Source organism: Bubalus kerabau, chromosome X (assembly GCF_029407905.1).
Source record: "Bubalus kerabau isolate K-KA32 ecotype Philippines breed swamp buffalo chromosome X, PCC_UOA_SB_1v2, whole genome shotgun sequence".
Classification (NCBI taxonomy): domain Eukaryota; kingdom Metazoa; phylum Chordata; class Mammalia; order Artiodactyla; family Bovidae; genus Bubalus; species Bubalus kerabau.
In genome coordinates, this window is record NC_073647.1 from 22,444,332 (window position 1) to 22,451,888 (window position 7,557).

General features: G+C 41.2%; 1 non-coding gene across 1 annotated transcript; it reads right to left on the reverse strand.

Annotated features, from left to right (window-relative positions):
* Positions 1 to 5,730: 5,730 nt before the first annotated feature.
* Positions 5,731 to 5,840, reverse strand: LOC129640462 (U6 spliceosomal RNA). The gene has a single exon (XR_008708832.1). It is a non-coding gene; the product is annotated as a U6 spliceosomal RNA (small nuclear RNA).
* Between the last annotated feature and the right edge of the window lie 1,717 nt (positions 5,841 to 7,557).

Below are 7,557 nucleotides of genomic sequence, written 5' to 3' on the forward strand. Positions count from 1 at the left end.
TAGTTTCTGCTGTACAACAAAGTGAATCAGCTATAGTTATACATATATTTCCTCCCTCTTAGGACTTCCCTGGTGGCACAGTGCATAGGAATCTGCCTGCCAATGCAAGGGACATGGGTTTGATCCTTGGTCCAGGAAGATCCCACATGCCACAGGGCAAGTAAATCCATGCACCACAACTACTGAGCCCATGCTCCCCCACAAGAGAAGCCACTGCAATGAGAATTCCCTGCACCACAACTAGAGAGCAACTCCTGCTCACCACAACTATAGAAAGCCCTCGTGAAGCAACAAAGTCCCAGCACAACCAAAAATAAGTAAATTAATTAAAATAAGTAATAAGAAAAAGATTCCCTCCCTCTTGAGTCTCCCTCTAGGTCATCATAGGGCACCAACATGAGCTCCCTGCGCTATCCAGCAGCTTCCCACTAGCTATTTTACACATAGCAGTGTCCAATATGCTACTGGGGAAGGAAACGACACTCAGTTGTGGATGTGTCTGGTGATAAAAGTAAAATCCAATGCTGCAAAGAACAGTATTGCATAGGAACCTGGAATGTTAGGTCCATGAATTAAGGTAAATTGGATGTGGTCAAGCAGGAGATGGTAAGAATAAACATCGACTTTTTAGTAGGAATTAGTGAGCTAAAATGGATGGGAATGGGCAAATTTAATTCAGATGACCATTGTATCTAGTACTGTGGTGAAGAATCCCATAGAAGAAATGGAGTAGCCCTCATAATCAACAAAAGAGTCCAAAATGCAGTACTTGGGTGCAACCTCCAAAATGACAGAATGATTTCAATTTGTTTCCAAGGCAAGCCATTCAATATCACAGTAATTCAAGTCTATGCCCCTACCACCAGAAGCTGAAATTAATCAGTTCTATGAAGACCTAGAAGACTGCCTATAACTAACACCAAAAAACAAAACAAAACAAAACGATGTTCTATTCATCATTGGGGATTGTAATGCAAAAGTAGGAAGTCAAGAGATACCTGTAGTAACAGGCAAGTTTGGCCTTGAAGAACAAAATGAATCAAGGCAAAGGCTAACTGAATTCTGCCAAGAGAATGCACTGGTCATAGCAAATATTCTTTTTCAACAACACAAGAGATGACTTTACACATAGACGTCACCAAATGGTCAATACCAAAATCAAATTGATTACATTCTTTGTAGCCGAAGATGGAGAAACTGTATACAGTCAGCAAAAACTGACTGTGGCTCAGATAATCAGCTTCTCATAGCAAAATTCAGGCTTAAACTAAAGCAGGGAAAACCATGAGGCCAGCCAGATACGACTTAAATCATATCCCCTATGAATATGCAGGGGAGGTAATGAATAGATTCAAGGGATTAAATCTAGTTAACAGTGTGCCTGAAGAACAATTAACGGAGGTCCATAATATTGTACAGGAGACAGCGAACAAAACCATCCCAAAGAGAAAGAAAAGCAAGAGGGCAAAGTGGTCATCTGAGGAGGCTTTACAAATATGTGAAGAAAGAAGAGAAGTGAAATGCAAGGGAGAAAGGGAAAGGTACATCCAACTAAAGGCAGAGTTTCAAAGAACAGCATGGAGAAGGCTTTCTTCCATGAACAGTGCATAAAAGTAGAATAAAACAACAGAAGGGGAAAGACTAGAGATCTCTTCAGGAAAACTGGAAATATCAAGGGAACATCTCACCCAAAGATGGGCACAATAAAGGACAGAAATGGTAGAGACCTAATAGATGCCGAAGAGATCAAGAAGAGATGGAAAGAATACACAGAAGAGCTGTCCAAAAAAGGTTTTAATGTACTGGATTACTACAATGGTGTAGTCAGTTACCCAGAGCCAGACATTCTGGAGTCAAGTGGGCCTTAGGAAATAAAGCTAGTGGATGCTATGGAATTCCTGTAGAGCTATTCAAAACCCTAAATGATGATGCCATCAAGGTGTTGCATTCAATATGTCAGCAAATCTGGAAGACCCAGCACTGGCCACAGGACTGGAAAAGGTCAATCCTCATCCCAGTTCCCAAGAAGGGTAGTACTAAAGAATGTGCTAACCATTGAACAATTGCACTCATCTCCAATGCTAGTAAGGTCATGCTTAAATATTGCATGCTGAGCTTCAGCATTATGTGAACCAAGAACTTCCAGATGTCCAAGTTGGGTTTAGGAAAGGCAGAGGAACCAGAGCTCAGATTGCCAACATTTGCTGGATCATAGAGAAAGCCAGGTAATTCCAGAAAAACATATACCTTTGTTTCATTGACTACGCTAAAGCCTTTGACTGTGTGGATCATAACAAACTGTGGAAATCTCTTAAAGAGATGGGAATACCAGGCTATCTTACCCATTTCCTGAGAAACCTGTATGTGGGTATGTTGCTTCTAACTGAAGCAACAGTTAGAACCCTGTATGGAACAACTGATTGGTTCAAGATTGAAAAAGGAGGACGACAGGACTGTCTGCTGTCACCCTGTTGGTTTAACCTATACACTGAGCACATCATGAGAAATGCTGGGGTGGATGAGTTACAAGCTGGAATCAAGATAGGTGGGACAAACATCAACAACCTCAGATGTGTGTGTGTGTGTGTGTGTGTGTGTGTGCGTGTGTGCGTGCGTGCATTAGTAACTCAGTCATGTCCGATTCTTTGCAACCCGATAGACTGTAGCCTGCCAGGCTCCTCTGTCCATGGAATTCTCCAGGCAAGAATATTGGTTTGGGTTGTCATTCCCTCTCTAGGGGATCTTCTCGATCCAGGAATAGAACCCTGGTTTCCTAACTTGCAGGCAGGTATGCAGATGATACCACTCTAATGGCAGAAAGCAGAGAGGAACTAAAGAGCCTCTTGATGAGGGTGAAGAAGGAGAGTGAAAGAACTGGCTTAAAACTAAATATTAAAAAAACTAAGATCATGGCATCCACCCCCATTACTTCATGGCAAATAGAATGGGGAAAGGTGGAAGTAATGACAGATTTCCTCTTCTTGGGCTCCAAAATCACTGCGGACGGTGACTGCAGCCATGAAATCAGAAGACAATTGCTTCATGGCAGGAAAGGTATCACAAACCTAGACAGTGTGTTTAAAAGCAGAGACATTACTCAGCTGACAAAGGTCAAGGCGAATATTCATTGGAAGGACTGATGCTCAAGCTGAAGCTCCAAAACTTTGGCCACCTGATGCGAAGACCTGACTCATTGGAAAACACCCTGATGCTGGGAAAGATTGAAGGCAGGAGGAGGAGGGGACGACAAAGGATGAGATGGTTGGATGGCATCACTGATGCAATGGACATGAGTTTGAGCAAACTCCAGGAGATGGTGAAGTACAGAGAAGCCTGGCATTCTGTAGTGCATGGGGTCGCAAATAGTTGGACACCATGGAGCAACTGAACAACAGTGGTCTTCCCAGTGGTCATGTACAGTTGTGAGAGCTGGACAGTAAAGAAGACAGAGTGCCAAAGAATAGATGCTTTCAAACTTTGGTGCTGGAGAAGACTCCTGAAAGTCCCTTGGACAGCAAGGAGATCAAACCAGTCAATCTTAAGGGAAATCAACCCTGAATACTCGTCAGGACTGATACTGAAGCTGAAGCTCCAGTATTTTGGTCATCTGATGCAAACAGCTAACTCATTTCCCAGACGCTGGGAAAGATTGAGGGCAGAAGAAGAGGGCACCAGAGGATGCGATGGCTGGATGTATCACCGATGCAATGGACATGAACTTGGTCAAACTTTAGGAGATAGTGAGGGACTCAGAGACCTGGTATGCTGCAGTCCATGGGGTCGCAGAGTCAGATAGGACTGGGCGACTGAACAACAACAGTGTACATATGTCAATGCTACTCTTCCAGTTCATCCCACCCTCCCCTTCCCCACTCCACCACATCCACATGTCAGGTACATCTGGATCTCTATTACTGCCCTGCAAATAGGTTAATCTGTATTATTTTTCTAGATTCCGTGTGTGTGTTAAATCACTTCAGTCATGTCCGACTCTTTGCGACCCTATGGACTGTAGCCTGCCAGGCTCCTCCATCCATGGGATTTTCCAGGCAAGAATACTAAAGCGGGTTGTCATGCCCTCCTCCAGGGGATCTTCCCATCCCAGGGATAGAACCGGGTCTCTTATGTCTCCTGCATTGGCAGGTAGCTTCTCTACCATTAGCACCACCTGGGATGCCCCCTAGATTCCATATATATGCATTAATATATGATATTTGTTTTTCTCTTTCTGACTTCACCTGTATGACAGACTCTAGATCCATCCACATCACTACAAATGACCTAATTTCATTCCTTTTTATGGCTGAGTAATATTCCATTGTACATATGTACCACATCTTTATCCATTCATCTGTTGATGGACATTTAGGTTGCTTCAATGTCCTGGCTATTGTAAATAGTGCTGCAGTGAACATTGGGATGCATGTATCTTTTTGAATTATGGTTTTCTCAGGGTATATTCCCAGTAGTGGGATTGTTGGAACATAGGGTAGTTCTATTTTTAGTTTTTTAAGGAAGCTCCACACTGTTCTCCATAGTGGCCGTATCAATTTACATTCCCACCAACAGAGTAGGAGGGTTACCTTTTCTCCACACCCTCTTAAGCATTTATTGTTTGTAGATTGTTTTTTGATGATGGACATTTGACTGTGTGGATCACAATAAACTGGAAAATTCTGAAAGAGATGGGAATACCAGACCATCTGACCTGCCTCTTGAGAAACCTATATGCAGGTCAGGAAGCAAAAGTTAGAACTGGACATGGAACAACAGACTGGTTCCAAATAGGAAAAGGAGTACATCAAGGCTGAATATTGTCACCCTGCTTATTTAACTTCTATGCAGAGTACATCATGAGAAATGCTGGGCTGGAAGAAGCACAAGCTGGAATCAAGATTGCCAGGAGAAATATCAATAACCTCAGATATGCAGATGACACCACCCTTATGGCAGAAAGTGAAGAGGAACTCAAAAGCCTCTTGATGAAAGTGAAAGAGGAGAGTGAAAAAGTTGGCTTAAAGCTCAGCATTCAGAAAACGAAGATCATGGCATCGGGTCCCATCACTTCATGGGAAATAGATGGGGAAACAGTGGAAGCAGTGTCAGACTTTATTTTTTGGGGCTCCAAAATCACTGCAGATGGTGACTGCAGCCATGAAATTAAGACACTTACTCCTTGGAAGGAAAGTTATGACCAACCTAGATAGCATATTAAAAAGCAGAGACATTGCTTTGCCAACAAAAATCTATAAAGTCAAGGCTATGGTTTTTCCAGTGGTCATGTATAGATTTGAGAGTTGGACTGTGAAGAAAGCTGAGCGCTGAAGAATTGATGCTTTTGAACTGTGGTGTTGGAGAAGACTCTTGAGAGTCCCTTGGACTGCAAGGAGATCCAACCAGTCCATCCTAAATGAGATCAGTCCTGGGTGTTCATTGGAAGGACTGATGTTGAAGCTGAAACTCCAATACTTTGGCCACCTCATGAAAAGAGTTGACTCATTGGAAAAGACTCTGATGCTGGGAGGGATTGGGGGAAAGAGGAGAAGGGGACAACAGAGGATGAGATGGCTGGATGGCATCACTGACTCGATGGACATGGGTTTGGGTGAACTCTGGGAGCTGGTGATGGACAGGGAGGCCTGGTGTGCTACGATTCATGGGGTCACAAAGAGTCGGACATGACTGAGTGACTGAACTGAACTGAACTGATTCTGACCAGTGTGAGATGAAAAAAATATCAGACACTTCACAAAGTTTTGTATGTCATCCTTGCACAGAGGCCATGCTACTCTTCTCTTTATTATTCCAATTTGCAATATTTGTGCTGCTAAAGTAAGCACAAGATAGTTTCCTTTAAACTGCCTATATTTTCCTGCCAGCTGGATTAGAAAAGCAAGTTCTGTTTTTTTTTAAAATCAATTTATGTTTCTCTTTTTATCTCAATGTTTCAGCCATACCCCCACTCCCCATCAATCTGCTCAAAAAAAATTATAGTATATTCTATTGTTCACAATAGCTACCAAATAGTCATTTGTTGACCAAGTGCACAGTCCCGAACTCTGACAAGCCAAACAATTTAAAAGAATCCTTAACTTTCTGGGGCTGAACAATTAGGAGAAATTCAAGGATATGTGAGAAGACAGATGCTATTTTGACCATCATTTTCAGGTTTTATTCATTATTCATATCATTCTTGCCTACCTAGTTCCTTTTACTCTTTATGTAAATCTTTTGAAAGGTTTGGGGTGTTTGTGGTTTGTGGGCTTGGGACCAACTTGTATTTGTATTGCTCTTGGGATAACTAAAGGCTAACATATTGCTTTAAAGTTGCCATGACAACGGACAAAATAAAGAACTGATTATGACATGTTTGTGGGACACCTTTCACAGGAAAGAGGCAAGGGGCAGATGGCTGCAGACTTGGACATAAAGAAGAGCACCACAAGGGTCAAGGTATACATCTAAGCAAAACAACAAACCAAGATCATGGCGCATGACAACAGAACAGCAAATGTTAATCAGGGAACAAAGCCAGGTTGGTATAATAATGTGTGGGTAAAAATGGGAAGTAAAAATAATTTCTTTAAATATTGTGTTTGCCACTCTAGTATATAGAAATATTTGTTTTTGTAGTACTTGTTCCTTTTGACTTTCCAACTTGAGAATGTCCTGTTTATATTTTTACAAGTTTTAGGTTCCTGTCATATAGCTGAACTTAAGTTAAAGAGAATCCCTCCTTTTTGGTAGTAGCTGGAAACTTATTGCTATCTCATGTATTTAATCATTTCATATTCTTAACCCCTTTTCTCAAAACTCTTAGTTGCTCTTTCCTTGTTGTTTTATTATACCTATTTTCTTAGTGTTATGTACTTTGTTGTTGCTTGGTCACTAAGTCGTGTCCAACTCTTTTGTGACCATTTTAAAAAACTAGATATCAGTAATGTTTAGACATGATGAGATTTGATTTTTCTATTCATTCACAGTATATCCATTAAAACTTATTGTCTGCCAAGAATATTAACAAACTCTGAAAAGTAAAATAAGCAGTATATTGAAAGTAAGAGCTCTTTGTTCTCTGATGTACTCCATATTTTTATCCTATTCAGATAGTTTCGTTTTGACCCTCTATTCTGTATTTAACCACTGCCTCTGCAGTCACCCTGACTGACTAAAGACTCAGTTTTAGCTGCCATCTTTCATAAATTCTCCAGCTTACCCTGGGAAATTCCACAGTGGCTTTCAGGAATTTTGGTACCAGCCCAGATTCTATTGCTACCTAGTTATGTGCCATTAATCTCTCTGGAATTTTATCAACTGTAAAATAGAAAATATTTACCTAATTTACAAGATAGCTGTGAAGGGCAAGTTACTTAAACCTGTATTTATTTATAAAATAATTTAATAACTATTTATTGAGTGCTTACTTGTTCATAAATAGTGTCCAGAGAAATATCCAGAGGCCCCTGGTCTGTCTTTTCACTTAAATAGAACGGCAGAGGAATCTTGGCTTTGCCACTTAGTAGTTGTAATTTGAGTAATCCCTCTGAGCTTCAGTTT